The sequence below is a fragment of the Castanea sativa genome, chromosome 1, assembly GCF_040712315.1.
Source record: "Castanea sativa cultivar Marrone di Chiusa Pesio chromosome 1, ASM4071231v1".
Taxonomy (NCBI): Eukaryota; Viridiplantae; Streptophyta; class Magnoliopsida; order Fagales; family Fagaceae; genus Castanea; species Castanea sativa.
Window position 1 is genome coordinate 84,597,977 of NC_134013.1, and position 20,914 is coordinate 84,618,890.

Genomic DNA, 20,914 nt, shown 5'->3' on the forward strand with positions numbered 1-20,914 from the left:
CATCCAAATGCCAATATTATAATTCCTCATAATTAAACTAGTCGTTTTTTATAATTCCACTTCGTTGACAAATTCCCCAATATAAGCTAGCCGTGGAAGTTACTATTACAGTATTACCTATTAGAAACTGGCTAGTACTAGCCGGCCAAGGTCGGCTATGTATTACAAGTGCAATAACCTTAACAACACAACTTGGGTTTAAAAGAGGATACTCCAATGTTAGAAATTCAACTGAATCTTGGAGTCATCCTGTATCGTAAACTATGGGATCGTATTCGTACGTGAGTTCTTGCTGTGATTCTTCGAACAAGTTTGATAATGAGTACGGAAAACTTTTTTTTTTTTTTCTATATTTTAGATCCAAAATTAGAACTCGAATTCAGCATGAAGCCAAAGTGCTTGGTTGTTTTTGCTTTTGATTTCATTTGTGGTTGGAATGGAACCTTTAATTAGGGTCAATGCATTCTCTGGGGGCAGCAATTCATGGAGGATATTCACTTACAAGGAGTTGCATGCAGCAACCAATGGATTCAATGAGGAAAACAAACTTGGAGAAGGAGGGCTTGGAAGTGTTTATTGGGGAAAAACCTCTGACGGTCTTTAGGTAATCGTACTTATTTTTTGTTATGCCTATGTCATAATAAAAATATAACAACAAATCGTTAAGAAATGATAAATTTAATTATTTAATCATTATAAATGAGTTCAATATATAGGTGAAATTTCTAACTCTGTACTATGTAGAAAAGATTCGAATTCAGGATAGCCTATTCTGTCTATCACTTGTCAAAGTTCATTTTGCTTCTGCTCAATCATCCATGATTGCGAGGCTGACCTTAGTATTGTATAAGTTTGGATCATTATTATTGTTTGGTTCTTTTTATTTTTTTTCTGTGCAGATAGCTGTGAAAAAGTTGAAGGCAATGAATTCCAATGCTGAGATGGAATTTTCAGTGGAAGTGGAAGTTCTAGGAAGGGTTCGGCACAAAAATTTGTTAGGTCTTAGGGGATATTGCGTTGGGACTGATCAAAGGCTCATAGTTTATGACTACATGCCAAACCTTAGCTTGCTTTCTCATTTGCACGGCCAATTTGGTGTTGAAATTCAACTGGATTGGAAGAAGAGAATTAATATTGCAATTGGCTCTGCCGAAGGCCTCCTGTAAGTTGAACTTTGAACTTGTTCAATGTGTATACATTTGACTGCTATTTATATATATATATATATAAAGGGGGAAGGACGACAGCGCAGAAGGCGGAAGCACAACAGATAGCAGATATATGGATTAATTCAAAGTAAAAAATAATTGAAAGTAAGGCATTAGAACCAGCCAAGCAGTTGTATATCAAAATAATTCAAAGTATTGAAAACAGCAGTTGTTTATTGAATATACATCAAAGTACTTACAGTAGTAGTAGCAACAAGATTACAGTGATCAACAGGTTGGGTAATCAACAGGTTGGGTAAATAGTACAAGGCTTGAAAGCTAGTCCTGGTTCCTAGTTACAAGCTTTGTAGTGAGATATCTTGATCTAAGGAGGTCCTAGAGAGAGTTCTAAGGGAAATCCTAGAAAAAGATTCTGAGTTTAACAATAAGGGACAACCCCCCTTATATAAGTGAATAAAGTAGTAAACAGTACAAAGTAAATAGTGACATTTTACTATTCACATCAGGACCCGTGAAGGGTAATATGAGCGCAATATCCAGAAGGAATCAAATCGGCTTTTGAGACCGAAAGTAGGATGGCTAGTAGTGCCAAAAGTATCAGTAGAATAATTTTGTCTTGAATCTTGGAATAGTCAACAATGGGTCATTATTGTCAGGAAAGTATTGTCGGCAAACAGTAACATCATCTAGCTGGATCAATATGCTTCTAAGTAGATGCTGCATCAGACGGGTAACCAGCATAAGGGTCTCCTGGAAAGGGATCCCATGGGGGATCATCATTGCATTCATGTTCATGATAGGTTGAATATTGGTTACAGAAACCACAATACATTAATGGTTCGTGAATAGGATCTCTTGTGAGGAATATTCTTGGGTCATCATGTTCTACCCATTGTAAGTGCCGGACCGCAGCAATATATGGTTTGTTAACAAAAACATAAATTCTATCTGTACAGCCAAAGAAATGGTAGTCTTTCCATAATTCTTCAGAGACATCAAGAATTCGATTATTAAAGTAACTTCTCCAACATTCAGCAAGAGCATAAGGATGTTTATGGGAAACATAAGCATTGCCTTCATACCATTGGCCTTGGTGAGTATATCCGTTAATAAGAACAAGATGCTTGGAAGGTTGAACATTCATCCAATTATTCTTTTCTCATTTGGGTAAAGTACTCCAACATCGGATTGAAACATAAGGGGTTGCTGCAACATACGCAACGACCTTTTGGATAATATCGTGAAGGCTGGTTAATTTGATTATGACTCGTTAATTTGATGAGTCTGACAAAACCAGATTCAAACATTTGAGAAAGCCAAAAAGGATCATCATCAGAACCATCTTCATAATTAATCAAAAGACTAGGGAAAGGATGGGTTTTTTCATGTACTCTGAGACTACTCCCAAAGTATTTTCCCCATTTCTTTTTCAGGTAGCCTCTGTTGGGGCCATCAGGTTCAACAATGGTAGGAGCAATTGAAACAAGAGTTTTGAAATATTTTAACCAAAGATCAAGATCTTTAGTCATAGCCTTGCTTTCAAAAATACAAGTCTGTACTTCTGGAGGCAAGTTGGCAACAGCACTTTTAAGCAAAGATTGATTTTTTAAACTCAATCTAGCAAAATCAGTACCCATTATAGTCTTTCTATCTATTAAATGGATTTCCTCTTTGCCAAAGAGTTGACTAATCATGTGTGATTCATCATGACGGTTTTGAGCATAAACAAGGTAATTAAAAAGTTGGTCAGCAAGGGCTGCATGTTCAGTAGTAGGGTCAATAGTTTGGGTAGCAAGTTTAACAAGGTGAATTTCAAGTGCTCTCATGGTTTTGTTGAATAGTTTGTGGTGGTCTGAAGAATAGGCAGCTTGAAGATTGTCTAGAATGAATTTAATGGAATCTGGTAATTCACTATAGATTCCATTATGGAATTGCAAGTCTGTGTTCAATACTTCCTGCAAAGTTAACATAATACCACCACTGGAATATGTCACCTCTGCCGGGACAAATTCCTGAAGGGATGTTGCATTACTGGATTTTACTCCAGAAGATGTGCCTTCATGCATTACAAAAGGGTATCCCGCTGGGAACCTTTCGTCTTGAGGAAAGTCCTGTGCAGGTGCTTTCCCCTTGTCCCTCTTCTCTGCCGAAGAAGTCATAATATTCCACTTAGTAGTGGTAGTATTAAATCTTATTTTGTCCTGCCAAGTAAGGGAGAGGATGTTAAGCCAGTTGGCCATAGTTAATAGTATAACAGAATATTTTTTAGAAAAGTGTGAGTCAATAGTATCAATAAAATTCTTTTGAAAAGTATGTTTCAAAAGCCAAAGTTTAATATGTAAAATATGTAATAGTTGTGCCGGACAATGAATGTTGGAATGAGCATGATTGTGTTGGAGAATATTTTTGTAGGAGGACATCATGCTACGGAGAGTTTTGGACCAATGCAAAGACTTGGTCAAAAGTCTCATGCAAAGAAGACTTTCATGAGTTTTAGCATCCGTAGGAATTATAGGAAGGCCTTTGGTGAAGATATGCCTTTCACGAGGGATTTTGTCATCATGCAAGGAGTCAACAAAAGAGATATTCATATTATTATGGTATCTATCATCCATCAAGACACTGTGGCAGTCTGTAATAATTGTTGGCAACAATTGAGTAGAGCTATCCTTTTGTTTAATAAAGTTAAGGTGTTTATTATGGGCTTCACACTTTGTACAAAATTTGAATTTTACTTTTTGTCCAAAAGGATCAGTAGTAATTCCATCATCCTCAGTAAGGAAAGGATACAGAGAGTTAATAAAAGCCAAACCAAGAATTACTTTATCAGTCATGTTCTTAACAAGTACAGAGGGGATCTTAAAGCAAACATTATCATGGCAAACATGAGCATTATTTAATTCATATTTGATTTTCATTTTAGTTCCATTAGCATAAACTAATCTTTCAGTAGATTTTTCAAAATATTTAGAAGGAATCAGTCCTTCTTGAATACAATTAACATCAGCACCAGAATCAATCATAGCAACAACATCAAAAGCATAATCATGAGCAACAACAATTTTGACTTTAGTGTACCATTTGGGCAGCATATGTTTAACAAGAGACAATTGATTATCAATCAAATTAATCAAGGTATGATCAGAAACATTACCAGAAGGAGAAACTTGTTGATCGGATTCTTCTCCGTCCTTTTGCTCATCATCATCAGATTGGTGCTTATCCATAGTTTTATCAATTTTTAGAATTAACAATTCTTGTTTAAGATGATCGTTATCATGTTTAATAATTTTAACATCATTCTTTAATTGGATTATTTCTTGTTTAACAGTTTTTATCTCATGTTGAAGATCATTAACAGTTATCTCTTTTGATTTATTTTTATTAAATCTTTTCAGAGTTTCTTCAAAACTTATCGTAGAATTAGGTCTTTTAACCTTATCTTCTTTTGTTAAGTTTCTCAAAAACTTATCAAGATAATCTTTCTATAAATTAGGATCTTCAATCTTACTTATCATAGTTAATAGTAAATCATCATTCTCTTTACTTTTGGTTAACATTTTAACAGATTTAATCACATTACAACAAGAATCTCTACAGCCAAGTTTAATATTAGGAGATTTAGAAACATCACTACGGGAATGATAATCAGAATCAGATGAGGAGGAAAAATCCTCTTCAAAGGAATCAGTTGAAGCAGACGGATTCAAGAATGCGAAATAATTCATTTTGATCACTATTATTAATGTTCAACGGAGTTCAACTTATTTTTCAACTTACCGAGGCTTTTGGGTACGGTCTTTGCGAAATGGCCAAATTTGCCACGGTTAAAGCACTTACCTTTACCTGATCTTTGTTTATCGTGTTTTCGAAAAGCAGTTTTGTTTTTAGCATAAAAATCATTGGGTTTAACAGAGTGGGTTCTGTGTCTTTTATACTTTTTATGGGAATAACTTTTGTAAACCTTATCATGTTTACTTTTTCCTTTTTGCCTGGAAGGGGCAATAGGAGGTAAACCATATTGTTCACAGAAATTACCCATTTCATATTTAGCTTTCTTTTTATCTTTTAACTGTTGTTTTAACCATTTTTCATCATTGCACATATTAATTCCAATTTTCTTAATAGTGCTGAAAATATCACCATAGGTTAAATTATCAAAGTCAATAGAATCATTTTTACCAATTAATTCATTTTTTACCTTATGAGCAAAAATAGGAGGCAGACCGTCAATAAACTTCTCTTTCCAATAAGGCTTCGTAGAGCCCTTTTTGAGCATGACTCTGGAAGTAAATACATCTTGGTACCATCTGTAATCAGACATAGTAGGACATCTCAAATTATTCAAATAATCAGAAATTCGAGACGAAATATTGGAAGGAGTACCAACAAAGTGTTTAAGAATGGTGTAAACCAAAGTATTAACACCATCAGGAACACCACGGTTAATATTTTGATCAAAAATAGGCATACCATCAGTATCTCTTTTAACAGCATGTTTAATAGGTTATCTGGATTCTTCTGTGAGATGTGAATCCCACCATCCGCGAAGACAACCAGTAAAACCAGATGCAAGCAAATCAACAATATCAGGGTGATCAAGACTGTCATGGTTATTTATGTATGCAATACCAACCATAGACATGTGAGCCATTTTGTTAATAATTTCTTGTTCAGACAAACCATCAATATTCCATTCATAAAGTTTATCAGCAGAAACGAAGCGAGTTTGAGAAGATCTTTCTTCAAGCTGTACATCGGGGAGGAGTAGGTTTAGTATACCAATTTTTTGTAAAAGACGTGAAGTTGGGTTTTCCAACAAATCTTTTAATTTTTGGTAAACTTATGCCATCATCAAAAGCATTTTAGAAGATTTTGAAGATAATGAGTCGAGAATTTGTGTCGGCATCGAAACAACTTCTTTCTCATTTCTTGAAAAAGCCCAAGCTGCGCTTCTAGAACTAGAAGATTGCTAGGTTTTAACTTTTAAATCGGCAAGCATTTTTCAATCTTTTCAACAATTGATCCTTGGGAATTAACTAAATCAAAAGTCTTACTCTGAGAAGTTTTAAAATCAATATTTTTTCTTTGACTGGGTAAATCAATCAAAGGTTTCTCAGGTTTTGAAATAGAAGGTTTTTCATCAATTTTTTCTTCAATACGGTCAAGCTGTTAACCAATAATATGCAAAGATTCATTAGTAAAATTGTTTTGTTCAATAATGGCAGAAACAGGAGTTTTATCATCAGCAATTTTGAAAGGGGAGGCTTTCACCTCAGTGCTTTCTTTATCATTTTTGCAAGTAATCAAAACAGTTTCAAGGGGTGGGTGACTGGATTTAACAACAGTTTTATTATGTTTAACAAAAGTAGACTTTTTTATTACGTTCAAGTAATTGGTATGAACCTCATTTCTTGAAACATAATAATTCTCAAGATAATCAAAAAACAAAATATGTTGTTTTAACAAATTCATTTTTTCTCTCCATTTCCTTTTGATTCTGTCTTTCTCGGAGGCGAGCAAAAGTACTTTGGTAATACTTTCTTTTATCACGGTTTGCTTTAGAAAAGAATTCATTACTTAAAGCAACCATATCAATTTGAAAAGCAGGGGTTTCAACATCCATATCCATCAAATTTATCACACGCAAATGTTTAAAAGGAGGAGGAGTTTCAATAGGTGGAAAATCAGATTCAGAAGGAGCTTCAGATTTTGCATCTTCTTCTTCTTCTTGGTCATCTTTTGGAAGAAATTCTGGTTTAGTTGAATAATAAGTATTGCTAACTTGGGAATTGTTACTAGCAACTCCTTTTAGCTTTAAATCAAGTGGTTCAAAATTCTTTTTCAAAAATTCGTCAACATCAGCATTTCTTATAACAATACTTTCAGATCCAACAAAGGACTTTCTTCCTTCATTGATTCTTAAAGGTTTGTGAGCAGGAAAACATTTGGTATCATCAAAAAATATTTTCACAGTTCCATCAGAATATTGTGCAATTTTAGTAAGATCAAGTTCATCAAAAACAGGTTAAACAGGTGGTGCAACTTGTTCCAAAGTCCATTCTTTGGGAAGAGTAATATCTTGCCATTGAATCATTTTAGGGACTTGGATCTTAGCATCAGGAGTGGAACATTGAATCAACATAGTTTTTCCAGCAGGATCACGTCCTCTAGACCCAGGGAGTTACTGAATCAAGCAATCTATAAAAAATTCGGTAAATAAGAGTAAAGGGTCTACTACCATCATCCATATCATATCCAGAAGTCAATATATTCAAGGTTAAAGCCTTAATAATATTAGGATCATCAAGAGCAAGAGCAAGATCGGATAACAATCAAAATAAACAGGACCATCATACAAAGAAGCAGTAATCATGCCAAGAATGCTATCATTAAATTTCTTAAATCTAGCATCACGTAAACACATAAGCACAGAAGCATCAATTCCTTTTCTTGTTAAAGGTTTAACAGCAACTTGAACCAAACCAATGTGTAAATATTTAAGATTTTTCTTGGACAAAAACTCGTTAATATTTTTCTTGGAAAATAAACAACATTTTTCATGAGTTCTGGAAATAGAAAAAGTTTGTTCAACAGTTTGGGCTCTATATTCAGAGAAAATACTTTTTTCAGTCCAATTAATATCGTAAACAGCTTTAGTAGAAACTTTAGGAATATTCCATTTTCTAAAATCTGGGTACTCACTTTCTTCAACAGTGTGGTCTTCTTCATTCACAATATCAGGAGGACAACCAGTCCTAGAGCTAACAGAGGAGTCGGATCTCCACATCCTATCAATATCTAACTTAGTTATAACACTCAATTATTATGTTTTTCTCACAACCGTTGCATTTCGTAACACATACCGGACATCAACCCTATTCCTCTCACGCCCTCACGCCCTCACGCTCTCCTGGCTTCACGGGCCTTACTGTTCGGATCTAGGACCTTTTACAATGGCGGTGGCGCCAACGACGGTGAGATCGACACAACAACGAAGTATCACAAGGTCAGGTAGACACGGACAGAAGATGAAAGACACAACAACACTATCGGCCAAGGAAAGAATGGCTCTGATACCATAAAGGGGGAAGGACGACAGCGCAGAAGGCGGAAGCACAACAGATAAACGGATATATGGATTAATTCAAAGTAAATAATAATTGAAAGTAAGGCGGTAGGGCTGCCAAAGCCGTTGTATATCAAAATAATTCAAAGTATTGAAAACAGCAGTTGTTTATTGAATATACATCAAAGTACTTACAGTAGTAGTAGCAACAAGATTATAGTGATCAACAGGTTGGGTAATCAACAGGTTGGGTAAATAGTACAAGGCTTGAAAGCTAGTCCTGGTTCCTAATTACAAGCTTTGTAGTGAGATATCTTGATCTAAGGAGGTCCTAGAGAGAGTTCTAAGGGAAATCCTAGAAAAAGATTCTGAGTTTTACAATAAGGGACAACCCCCCTTATATAAGTGAATAAAGTAGTAAACAGTACAAAGTAAATAATGACATTTTACTATTCACATCAGGACCCGTGAAGGGCAATAGGAGCTGTAATAGGAGCACAATATCCGAAAGGAATCAAATCGGCTTTTGAGACCGAAAGTAGGTTGGCTGGTAATGCCAAAAGTATCAGCAAAGTAATTTTGTCTTTTCAAAAATCTTGAATCTTGGAGTAGTCAACAATGGATCATTATTGTCAGGAAAGTATCGTCGGCAAATAGTAGCATCATCTATTTGGACCAGTATGCTTCTAAGTAGAAGCTGCATCAAACGGGTAACTAGCATAAGGGTCTCCTGGAAAGGGATCTCATGGGGGATCATCATTGCATTCATGATCATGATAGGTTGAATATTGGTTACAGAAACCACAATACATTAATGGCTCGTGAATAGGATCTCTTGTGAGGAATATTCTTGGGTCATCATGTTCTACCCATTATAAGTGCCGGACCGTAGAAGTATATGGTTTGTTAACAAAAACAGAAATTCTATCTTTAAACAGAAATTCTATCTGTATAGCCAAAGAAATGGTAGTCTTTCCATAATTCTTCAGAGACATCAAGAATTCGATTATTAAAGTAACTTCTCCAACATTCAGCAAGAGCATAAGGATGTTTATGGGAAACATAAGCATTGCCTTCATACCATTGGCCTTGGTGAGTATATCCGTTAATAAGAACAAGATGCTTGGAAGGTTGAACATTCATCCAATTATTCTTTTCTCATTTGGGTAAAGTACTCCAACATCGGATTGAAACATAAGGGGTTGCTGCAACATCTGCAACAGCCTTTTGGATAATATCAGGGAACTGGTTAATTTGATTATGACTCGTTAATTTGATGAGTCTGACAAAACCAGATTCAAACATTTGAGAAAGCCAAAAAGGATCATCATCAGAACCATCTTCATAATTAATCAAAAGACCAGGGAAAGGATGGGTTTTTTCATGTACTCTGAGACTGCTCTCAAAGTATTTTCCCCATTTCTTTTTCAGGTAGCCTCTGTTGGGGCCATCAGGTTCAACAATGGTAGGAGCAATTGAAACAAGAGTTTTGAAATATTTTAACCAAAGATCAAGATCTTTAGTCATAGCCTTGCTTTCAAAAATACAAGTTTGTACTTCTGGAGGCAAGTTGGCAACAGCACTTTTAAGCAAAGATTGATTTTTTAAACTCAATCTAGCAAAATCAGTACCCATTATAGTCTTTCTATCCATTGAATGGATTTCCTCTTTGCCAAAGAGTTGACTAATCATGTGTGATTCATTATGACGGTTTTGAGCATAAACAAGGCAATTAAAAAGTTGGTCGGCAAGGGCTGCATGTTCAGTAGTAGGGTCAATAATTTGGGTAGCAAGGTTAACAAAGTGAATTTCAAGTGCTCTCATGGTTTTGTTGAATAGTTTGTGGTGGTCTGAAGAATAGGCAGCTTGAAGATTGTCTAGAATGAATTTAATGGAATCTGGTAATTCACTATAGATTCCATTATGGAATTGCAAGTCTGTGTTCAATACTTCCTGCAAAGTTAATATAATATTACCACTGGAATATGTCACCTCTGCCGGGACAAATTCCTGAAGGGATGTTGCATTACTAGATTTTACTCCAGAAGATGCGCCTTCATGCATTACAAAAGGGTATCCCGCTGGGAATCTTTCGTCTTGAGGAAAGTCCTGTGCAGGTGCTTTCCCCTTGTCCCTCTTCTCTGCCGAAGAAGTCATAATATTCCACTTAGTAGTGGTAGTATTAAATCTTATTTTGTCCTGCCAAGTAAGGGAGAGGATGTTAAGCCAGTTGGCCATAGTTAATAGTATAATAGAATTTTTTTTTTAAAAGTGTGAGTCAATAGTATCAATAAAATTCTTTTGAAAAGTATGTTTTAAAAACCAAAGTTTAATATGTAAAATATGTAATAGTTGTGCCGGACAATGAATGTTGGAATGAGCATGATTGTGTTGGAGAATATTTTTGTAGGAGGACATCATGCTACGGAGAGTTTTGGACCAATGCAAAGACTTGGTCAAAAGTCTCATGCAAAGAAGACTTTCATGAGTTTTAGCATCCGTAGGAATTATAGGAAGGCCTTTGGTGAAGATATGCCTTTCACGAGGGATTTTGTCATCATGCAAGGAGTCAACAAAAGAGATATTCATATTATTATGGTATCTATCATCCATCAAGACACTGTGGCAGTCTGTAATAATTGTTGGCAACAATTGAGTAGAGCTATCCTTTTGTTTAATAAAGTTAAGGTGTTTATTATGAGTTTCATACTTTGTACAAAATTTGAATTTTACTTTTTTTCCAAAAGGATCAGTAGTAATTCCATCATCCTCAGAAAGGAAAGGATACAAAGAGTTAATAAAAGGCAAACCAAGAATTACTTTATCAGTCATGTTCTTAACAAGTACAGAGGGGATCTTAAAGCAAACATTATCATGGCAAACATGAGCATCATTTAATTCATATTTGATTTTCATTTTAGTTCCATTAGCATAAACTAATCTTTCAGTAGATTTTTCAAAATATTTAGTAGGAATCAGTTCTTCTTGAATACAATTAACATCAGCACCAGAGTCAATCATAGCAACAACATCAAAAGCATAATCATGAGCAACAACAATTTTGACTTTAGTGTACCATTTGGGCAGCATATGTTTAACAAGAGACAATTGATTATCAATCAAATTAATCAAAGTACGATCAGAAACATTACCAGAAGGAGAAACTTGTTGATCGGATTCATCTCCGTCTTTTTGCTCATCATCATCAGATTGGTGCTTATCCATAGTTTTATCAATTTTTAGAATTAACAATTCTTGTTTAAGATGATCATTATCATGTTTAATAGTTTTAACATCATTTTTTAATTGGATTATTTCTTGTTTAACAGTTTTTATCTCATGTTGAAGATCATTAACAGTTATCTCATTTGATTTATTTTTATTAAATCTTTTCATAGTTTATTCAAATCTTATCTTAGAATTATGTCTTTTAACATTTTCTTCTTTTTTTAATTTTTTCAAAAACTTATCAAGATAATCTTTATGCAAATTAGGATCTTCAATCTTACTTATCATTGTCAATAGTAAATCATCATTTTCTTTACTTTTGGTTAACATTTTAACAGATTTAATCACATTACAACAAGAATCTCTACAGCCAAGTTTAATATTAGGAGATTTAGAAACATCACTACGGGAGTAATAATCGGGGAATCGGATGAGGAGGAAAAATCCTCTTCAAAGGAATCGATTGAAGCGACGGATTCAAGAATGCGAAATAATTCATTTTGATCATTATTATTAATGTTCAACAAGTTCAACTTATTTTTCAACTTACCAGGCTTTTGGGTACAGTCTTTACTGAAATGGCCAAATTTGCCACAGTTAAAGCACTTACCTTTACCTGATCTCTGTTTATCATGTTTTCGAAAAGCAGTTTTGTTTTTAGCATAAAAATCATTGGGTTTAACAAAGTGGGTTCTGTGTCTTTTATACTTTTTATGGGAATAACTTTTGTAAACCTTATCATATTTACTTTTTCCTTTTTACCTGGAAGGGGCAACAGGAGGTAAACCATATTGTTCACAGAAATTACCCATTTTATATTTAGCTTTCTTTTTATCTTTTAATTGTTGTTTTAGCCATTTTTCATCATTGCACATATTAATTCCAATTTTCTTAATAGTGCTGAAAATATCACCATAGGTTAAATTATCAAAGTCAATAGAATCATTTTTACCAATTAATTCATTTTTTACCTTATGAGCAAAAATAGGAGGCAGACCGTCAATAAACTTCTCTTTCCAATAAGGCTTCGTAGAGTCCTTTCTGAGCATGACTCTGGAAGTAAATACATCTTGGTACCATCTGTAATCAGACATAGTAGGACATCTCAAATTATTCGAATAATCAGAAATTCGAGACGAAATATTGGAAGGAGTACCAACAAAGTGTTTAAGAATTGTGTAAACCAAAGTATTAACACCATCAGGAACACCACGGTTAATATTTTGATCAAAAATAGGCATACCATCAGTATCTCTTTTAACAGCATGTTTAATAGATTCTCTGGATTCTTCTGTGAGATGTGAATCCCACCATCCACGAAGACAACCAGTAAAACCAGATGCAAGCAAATCAACAATATCAGGATGATCAAGACTATCATGGTTATTATTGTATGCAATACCAACCATAGACATGTGAGCCATTTTGTTAATAATTTCTTGTTCAGACAAACCATCAATATTCCATTCATAAAGTTTATCAGCAGAAACAGAAAACTGAGTTTGAGAAGATCTTTCTTCAAACTGTACATCAGGAGGAGTAGGTTTAGTATACCAATTTTTTGTAAAAGACGTGGGATTGGGTTTTCCAACAAATCTTTTAATTTCTGGTAAACTTATGCTATCATCAAAAGCATTTTTAGAAGATTTTGAAGATAATGAGTCAGAATTTGTGTCGGCATCAGAAAACTTCTTTCTCATTTCTTGAAATAGCACAAGCAGCGCTTCTAGAAGTAGAAGTTTGCTCGGTTTTAACTTTTAAATCAGCAAGCATTTTTTCAATCTTTTCAACAGTTGAACTCTGAGAAGTTTTAAAATCAATATTTTTTCTTTGACTGGGTAAATCAATCAAAGGTTTCTCAGGTTTTGAAATAGAAGGTTTTTCATCAATTTTTTCTTCAATACGGTCAAGCTGTTGACCAATAATATGCAAAGATTCATTAGTAAAATTGTTTTGTTCAATAATGGCAGAAACAGGAGTTTTATCATCAGCAATTTTGAAAGGGGAGGCTTTCACCTCAGTGCTTTCTTTATCACTTTTGCAAGTAATCAAAACAATTTCAAGGGGTGGGTGACTGGATTTAACAACGGTTTATCATGTTTAACAAAAGCAAACTTTTTTTATTACGTTCAAGTAATTGGTATGAACCCTCATATCTTGAAACATAAAAATTCTAAACATAATCAAAAAACAAAATATGTTGTATTAACAAATTCATTTTTTCTCTCCATTTCCTTTTGATTCGTCTTTCTCGGAAGTAGAGCAAAAGTACTTTGGTAATACTTTCTTTTATCACGGTTTGCTTTAGAAAAGAATTCATTACTTAAAGCAACCATATCAATTTGAAAAGCAGGGGTTTCAACATCCATATCCATCAAGTTTATCACACGCAAATGTTTAAAAGGAGGACGAGTTTCAATAGGTGGAAAATCAGATCCAGAAGGAGCTTCAGATTTTGCATCTTCTTCTTCTTCGTGATCATCTTTTGGAAGAAATTCGGGTTTAGTTGAATAATAAGTATTGCTAACTTGGGAATTGTTGCTAGCAACTCCTTTTAACCTTAAATCAAGTGGTTCAAAATTCTTTTTCAAAAATTCGTCAACATCAGCATTTCTTTTAACAATATATATATATATATATATATATATATATAAAAGCAATACTGATTGGCCAAAAGCTAGTGCAAAAGAGTTAGTTGACTGACGAAATTTGGATTCCACATTCCACTTATATCCGCTTAGATGACTAATTGACCTCAAAAAATTGACTTTGCTTTACCGAGGGTATGTAGAAGTCGACCTGTACATGCTTAAGATTTCTATAATACTATAGTATGCTGGCGATGCCAGATTTTTCATTCAAGTTTCACAACATAACAAAGAGTATCTAAAAGCCGCTAGCAAGGAGGAAAGATCGAGAAACACTTTACTCATGGCAGATTAATAGCTGCAAATCCATCATAGAATAAGATTGTTAAATAAAAATCTCATTAGTCCTACTTTTAGCGTTTCATTCCATATAATTATAACGGTAGTATGTTGTATTTCTTTAGTTTTTTTATTCATTCTTAGCAAAAAATTAGTTTTTTTATTCATTTTAAATTTTGATTCCTTATTAAGGGGAGAAAATGTGATATGTTATGATTCGTGAAATATAAAATAAAATATCCAAAAGTAAGACACGGGTTTCTTTGAAATGGACCTTTTTATTCAACAAAAAATGAACAGTAATTTTCTATAAATGACCAAAATGAAATGCAGTCTTCAATTTCTAAAATAATCACACTGCCAGTAAAGCCAAATAAATTTGTTCCAAATGCTATGTAATTGGAAAATCAAAGGATTCATACATTCGAATCTAACAAGTTTTTTAACTGCTTTTGTTGCTATTAGGTACTTGCACCATGAGGTATCACCACACATCATCCATAGAGACATAAAGGCAAGTAATATGCTTTTGGACTCAGATTTTCAACCCCTTGTTGCTGATTTTGGATTTGCAAAGCTTATTCCAGAAGGAGTTAGCCACCTGACTACTCGTGTTAAGGGCACTTTAGGATACTTAGCACCTGAATATGCCATGTGGGGAAAGGTTTCCGAGAGTTGTGATGTGTACAGTTTTGGAATTCTCCTACTAAAGATTGTCACCGGAAGAAAGCCTATAGAAAAGCTCCCTGGAGGCGTTAAGAGGACAATAACCGAATGGGCTGCGCCGCTCATAACCAATGGAAGATTCAAGGACCTTGTTGATCCAAAACTTAGAGGGAGTTTTGATGAAACTCAGCTGAAACAAGCTATTGAAGTTGCTTCTTTATGTGTACAAAGTGATCCTGATAAGCGATCCAACATGAAGGAAGTGGTTAGCCTTCTTAAAGGGCATGAGCCAAAAGGCACAGTTTTGCAAATGAAGATTAATAGTGTCAAATATGAGGAAGCTTTTCTGACACTTGACCAACATAGTGATGATGATGGTGCTGATGAAAGTAATGGTTATGGGGTTTTTAGTGTAGGAAATATGGCTAAATAAACAAGTTTTGATTCAACAATACAAACCCTAAAAATTTAGCAATGACAAAAATAAATAGATAGAGTTAGAAAAATCTCACAAACTATTGAATCACGCAAAATGCATTGTCTTTAAAGGTTGATTCGTGCCACTCAGAGTAGAACTTAGTGTGAATGACTCTCTTGGCCAAACAACCCCCAAGATTAGACTATAGTAATTTCTTCAAGTTGATCACACACTCAAACAAAAAGAACTAGGAACAACCTTACTTGCCTTTCCTTTCCTCTAAAAAAAATGAAGCTGAAATTTCTGTGCTGAAAATTTCTATGCAGCCAAAAAAAAAACAGAGCAAAACAAAGAGCTACAGGTGGAGAAGATGAGAAAAATATGAGTATTGAATAGTGTGTTTTGTAGGGTTTATAAGCCAATTGATGGGAGGGCTGGGCTGCACCAACGGGTAGCACAATAAATGCCCCAACGGGCTGTGCATTTAATGCCCAACGGGCAGAACTAAAATGGGCTAAAGCAAAAGAAAGGGAAAAGAAATGAGGCCCAAGAGAGTAGGGATGGCCATACCCATTGGGTAATGGATATCCAACCCTACCCGATCCAAATATTTCAGGTAATACCCGGTTCTTCATGGATAGAGCTTAACCGGATAGGGTATAGATATTATCCAAATTGTTCGGATAGGTTATGGATATTATCCATACCCGACTCATATTAAAAAAAAAAAAAAACTAAATCTCTCTTACCGTCACTCACACTTTCTCTGCCTCTCTGCCTCCCCTCATCGTCTCTCTCTTTAAACACCCTCTACAATGCCATTCTCTCATGGTGGCGATGGTGGTATCGCTCCTTGTGTCATCGCTGCCTTTGCTTGTCGCCATTGGTGATGTGCTCGTGCTGTTTGTACTCATCTCGAGCTTCACCTGCATCGAATGCTATGATCTCAAAGAACATTTGCAACGATACGCTTTCAAAAGCTCCTTAACCGATATTCCTCTTGTCTTCGATTTCCAGATCTGTACATTCTCTGATTTTTCGCTCTTGAATTGTAATTTTCGTTTCGCTGGTTCCTTAAAGGAATCAAAATTCAAAGCAATATTGATTTTATTACTATTTTTTTTTGTTTAATTTTTATATTTTGGAATTGTGATCTTCGTGTTTTTGGTTCCTGAACGAATCGAAATTCAAAATCGTATTGATTTTTATTTATTTATTTTTGGCTTTTAATTTTGTTTATTTTTAGTTGTTTTTGAAGGATTGGCATCTTCTTATTGCTAATTCTTCAAGAAATCAAATTTTAAAATATATTGATTTTTTTTTTCAAATGGAAAATTGTATGGATTTTTTTTTTTTTTTTTGTCTTGTATCTTTTCTTTGACTTTATTATTATTATTTTTTTGTAATTTAAATTTTAAAATTTTGTTGCTTTTGAAAAAATCAAATGGGTTTCGGGTAGGGTATGGATATCTATGGATAATAAATCCGGGTAAGATTCGGGTATGGATACTAATAAGTATTGATATTCGGGTATCCATGGGCAAATTTTTTGGGTAGGGTATGGCTATACCCGATTCATACCCTACCCATGGTCATCCCTATAAGAGAGATGAAGACAAGCTTAAGTCCAACCCATGCCCAACTCTAACCCTTAGCCCATTTTCTTTCAATTTACCACTTAAGTGGTGCTATGGTTTATAAACCTACATGAGAACTCATATCTAACCAATGTGGGACACAAGCATAGTTTAAGAATTTGAAACACACATACTCCAACATTTAGTGCTTTGGAGGAGCAGAAAATGCAAGACCCTTAATTATAAGCGCCATGGAGATTGGAGAATCACTAGAAAAGTCTAAGAGAGATTGCGTTTCCTCTTGATTTATCTATGTGAAGATGGTTTTTTTTTTTTTTTTTGGGTTCCACGGCAAGAGAAAAATTGTGGAAAATTTTACTAATATAGTATAATAATAAATATAAATATATTATACACATATGTGATTGTCTTGATGATAAAAATGTGTAAGTCATAATTTATTTGCTTCTTTTGTTTTATTTCTTTGAAATTGAGATATTTTAGCCAATTATTGCTATAGGACAACGGTATAGATACAATGAAGATGAAGAAAGATATATGAACAATTATAAAAATAAAACAAAATAAAATAAGAAGCAAGAAATATTAAGGCAGCAAAAGGATGGATTTTCTCTCCTCCATTTGAATTAATGGAGAGAATTCTGTTCAGATGTGTGAATTAATGCAATTCTAGAATGAAATTAAACCAAATCGCTCATTTAGTTTACAAATAGTTATCACATGACTAACTAATTAGTAATTAGCTAGTGATCTCAGAGTAACCCCTTGAAGGGACTGAATGTAGGCGTCAAGCGTGTAAGAAAATTTGTTGTGGAAAGAACATCACATACAAATGCAACAAAAGCTTATCAATAATTTCTTTACATGAAAAATTATTAGATTAGAATCACAATTAGAGCTGGTGGAATTTTTTGTGCTCCTCCATAAATCATATCAGGGTTCAAATTGGGTTTTATTTATATTAGGCGAAGGAATTTAAAAAATTTAACCTATGGGGATAGGTTGGGAAATCTCATATTGTATCCTACAAAAAAAGATAGAGACAACCAAAATAGGAAAATTAAGCTAAAATTTAATTTAGTTTATTGACTTTTACTTCAAAAAAGTCCACCGCTTTATAAAAATGAGTCTATCTAGTCCTTTTTGTCCAAATTTGTTAGCAATTAAGCCTTATAATTTATAAACATGTTTTTAAAATATGAAATAAAAATAATACTTATACAATCTATTAAATAGTAAAACTCATGAATGTTTCAGGTTAAATTTTTAATTAAAAGATATTTAAACTAAGTGGTTTGCTAACAAATTTGGACAAAAGGGCCACATAGACTAATTTTGACTAGGATACAACATCTATGTTCTGTATCTAAATTTTGCCCTTTGGACTATATCACTAAATTGAAAAAAAAAAATCTTAGGGACTAATTTAAAAATTAAAGCAAAAATCAAGGGATTAAATTAAATTTTAGAAAAACAACAAATTATATATCTATAAGATAAACCACAATGATAATGTGAGATTTGATGCAATCATACTTTCATACCACAAAGAAACATGGTTAATTAAAATATACATTGTCTAGTAATTAATAAAGTTTCTAGATAACTTCAGCTCATGAAAGTATATTTGGTAATTTAATCAGATGTGCTTGTCCAAACATTACTCTTAAAAGAAACACATCAGCTTATTCGAAGCTGAAATCACTGAAATCACTGTCGTCATAGTCAATAATCTCATAATATGATGATGGTCCAGGTCGAGAACTGCTAGAGCCCTTTCCACGCCTCCTTGACTCTTCCCTGTAATACTGCATACTCTCACGACAAGCAGCCTCGAGTTCATCATCAGCATCACGTTTAGCTCTCTCCTTTTCCATCTGAAGTGTCTCGAGGCTTTCTTTGATAGCTTGCTCGATTGAAGCTTTCTCCTCTGCATCAATCTCTTCTGTATTAGGAGCATCATGTGGTGGAGCATGAGGTTCAACGTACATCTTTTTCATATTCTCCAACTTTTCTCGGTTCATCCTTTCGATACTCTCCCTCTTAAGTGAGAGCTCGATAAGATGTTCCTGCATCAGCTTAATCACATCGTGAGGGCACTTGTTACATGCAATCACATCTCCTCTTTTTTGAGCAAGGTGTTGCTTGAGACGACTCACGCCACCCCACATGGTGTGTCCACAAAAATTGCAACGAACATGACAATGGTTTCCATCAATCATTTGGCAGTATTGCCAAGCTATATCAGTCAGTCTTTGTCTCCTCATTATGAACCTACATAAACATTTATAAGCTTTCTCGTGTTACAAGGTAATAATAATTCAATAATCGACAATATACATAAAATTTCTAGCTAGACTAAAACGAAACTGAAACCTAGTGTTTGTGTTAACTACTTAAAAATCTACTTTGGGTTTCTGTCCATGTCAATCATGTTTAAAATTGGAAATTGCAATCTTTTGTTGAACCACATTTGGAATGAAAGACGTGCCAGTTGAGTCGGGGCTCATTATAGCAAAATTTAACTTTGAATGAAAAAAGACTTCCTTAGAAAATGAACTTTTTTTTTATTATTATTAAAAAAAGACCTATAATTTTCTATTGAGTTTACCCTTCCATAACCTCTACGGTTTAAGCTTTTCAAAATCAAATTCATATTGTTGATAAAATTTTAAACTCGATAACTAATTTGCAAAATATAACATTTTTTGAAACGGAAAAAGTATGCACTTCTTTTTCTTTGGTATGTTCACAGAATTAATAATTTTCTGTTACTAAATAGAGATCCTTTTTGAATTATAGGGTAAAAAAATAAATACATTTATAATACAATTTAGTAATATAATAATTGTAGTACTATATAAAAGTAAAAACAATTTTTTTATGCGGAAATGTGATGTGATGTGATGAAGATGTTGATAATAATAATGATAATCTACAAGACATAAACAATTGAATAAGGGATCAGAAATATAAATGGAATAATAGATCAAATGGAAAATAGGATTCTAAATGTGAGGACAAGCCCAACATAGATAATTGAACCATTCGGGGGCAAAACAATACATCAATAATTAGATCACCGTGCATCCTTAATGTGATAGTCACTTCATAAATACAAAGTTCTTATGGGATAGTGGAGGTAATAGCCAAGATTCAAGTCTCTAAAAGAGAGTTTTACATATATATACACTTAGATTATGTTAGAATAGAATTTTTATCTTGTATAAAAAAAATACATGTATAATTATGGGTACAAAAGATCAATTGAGATATCAAAAAATAAAATATAACAAAATCATAGAAAATTCATAAAATTATTGCCAATACATCATAGAAAATTGTCTGAAATAACTTTCCTCACAAATCCTAACTATGTGGATCATTCTCACCTGAAAATGAGAAACAACCCCCAGATTTTCACCTAGCATAAATGGTGAGAATAACTAGACCAATTAAGGGCAAAACTACACTACTTAATTGAATAATTTAAGAGCATATATTAAATAATTGAACCTTCAGGGGAAAAATTATACTACATAATTAGGGGCACAAAAGATCAATTGAGATATCAAAAGGCAAGACTAAGAAATCAACTAAGGATATGAATGCTTAAAATTATTAGCAATGATCAAGGACAATGGTCAAAAATAACTTCCCTTATAAACCCTAACTATGTAGAATCGTTCTCACCTGGAACAGAGTAGAACAACCACGCGATCTTCACCTAACATGCATGAATGGTGAGAAGAAGGCTTTTTAAATTCAGTCAACATCGAGATCTCCGCCAATATACGCAAATGGTAATATTCAAGTTAACCTTGGTTAACTTTTTGAAG

General features: G+C 33.8%; 1 pseudogene; it reads left to right on the forward strand.

Annotated features, from left to right (window-relative positions):
* The first annotated feature begins 436 nt into the window (after window positions 1–436).
* LOC142635971 (PTI1-like tyrosine-protein kinase At3g15890) lies at window positions 437–17,337 on the forward strand (annotated as a pseudogene).
* The last annotated feature ends 3,577 nt before the right edge of the window (window positions 17,338–20,914 follow it).